This window comes from Pteropus vampyrus, unplaced genomic scaffold, assembly GCF_000151845.1.
Source record: "Pteropus vampyrus isolate Shadow unplaced genomic scaffold, Pvam_2.0 Scaffold277, whole genome shotgun sequence".
In the NCBI taxonomy this organism is placed as follows: domain Eukaryota; kingdom Metazoa; phylum Chordata; class Mammalia; order Chiroptera; family Pteropodidae; genus Pteropus; species Pteropus vampyrus.
Genome location: NW_011889058.1, coordinates 483,456 through 485,200, shown reverse-complemented (window position 1 = coordinate 485,200; position 1,745 = coordinate 483,456). Strand labels below are relative to the sequence as shown.

Genomic DNA, 1,745 nt, shown 5'->3' with positions numbered 1-1,745 from the left:
CCTGTCGATGTTCGCATGGCTTTGTTGTGGAAAGACTGTGTTTCAGTGGCTTCTTGCCTTTTCTCTCCAAATAGCCACACCGATGTGACCAGTGCCCCCAAACGTTTAATGTTGAATTCAACCTGACACTTCATAAGTGTACCCACAATGGGGAGGACCCCACCTGTCCTGTGTGTAACAAGAAATTCTCCAGAGTGGCTAGTCTCAAAGCGCATATCATGCTGCATGAAAAGGAAGAGGTAATTATTTCGGCCTATACTTTGTTAACTGGTTTTTAAATGCATCTAACCCTTAGGAGGATTTTAGATATAAACTAGTTTAAAAAGCCTTTCGTGTGGATTTCCAGGACTTAACCTTCATTAAGTGTGCCTTAGCTGACCTCCATTTCACAGATGATACATTTATTTTCTGTACCTGTTAATTTGGTTGGAGACGTTTTAACGTGTAGTATATTTGGAGGGTCAACATATGTCTACGTTGGCTAGAAGGGGTCCCCCACACACATATATTTAAAGCTGAAAATAACTTTTATAGGAATCTGTAGTGGCCAAAAGTAAATTTTCTGCCTCTGAAGATGGGAGAGTGTCCTTGCTCGGCTCCTGGACCCCCTGACGTGTGGGGGTTTGGGAGTAGAGAGACTCACGACGACACAAAGCAGTTTATACACCAGGTGAACATCCCTGGGGGCCACAGGCATAGTCCGGGGACAGCTTCACGGGTGACTGGGGAAAGACAGCTCCCTGGTGCTGGGCTTCGAGGGCCTACTTTATAGTGGAAATGACTGTTACCTTAAAAATACTGTAGGAAATTAGGAAAATACAAAAAGTAGGAAGGAGAGCATGAAAGTCACTTGCAGCTGTCCCTTCCAGGGCTCATTGCAGATAACTGTTTGGCACGTTTTCCTGCTGAGACAGAAAAACAAAGACAGTGTTCAAGTTGCACGTGTAAAACTCGCATCCTAAAGATTGTGTTCGTACTTTCTATATGGGTTTGCGTATTTTTATATATGGCTTTAATTTTTAATATAAAATCATTTATCTTTTAATGTCATTATGTAAGTAATGTATGTTTCTTTTGGGAAAAGTTAGAAAGTAAACAGAAGTAATATTAAAAGAATAATCACATCAGTTGTAGAAAATGCATGTAGTGTTTCAAACTTCTTTTTGCTATACGTGCTTTCCATAATAGTTTGTGTTTAAAAAATAGTTTGTTTTTTTTTAATGCATAAATAGTTATGCCACTAGACAGACTGTTTGGTGACCTGCCCTTGTCCCTTAATATACTGTGAATATTTTCTTTTCCTTTTCATGTACTGTATCCTGAGTCTTCCCACTTGTCAGTATTTTAAATTACTTTATTAAAGAAGTAGCATGATGATATGTAATCGTTTCCTTTATTATTTAACGTTTAAGTTGTTTATACTTTTTCAGCGTTATAAATACTACATCTTTGTGTATATCCTAAATGACTTCATCAGGGTAGATCTCTCCCAGCTACAGTTGGATTTCTGGACTCCAAGACTTTTTCGAGTTCTCTGTAGACGCCGATCGTGTCCCAAAACGCTGCCCCTGCTCCCTGGACTATGGCACTCTCCAGCAATGGCCGTGGTTTTGTTTTTAAAACAGAAATGTTTGTATTAAACAATGGCACGTTAAAATGTTTTGGAATAAGTACTGTCTGCACACCATCAGACACCCAGCAGACAAGCCTGCAGAGGGTGGAAAGTCGCGTCTCCGTCAGCCCCC

General features: G+C 40.2%; 1 protein-coding gene across 1 annotated transcript in view; it reads left to right on the top strand.

Annotated features, from left to right (window-relative positions):
* The window catches only part of ZNF236 (zinc finger protein 236), an 89,152-nt gene that overhangs the window by 8,141 nt on the left and 79,266 nt on the right, over window positions 1–1,745 (top strand). The gene's annotated exons all lie outside the window — the stretch shown is intronic.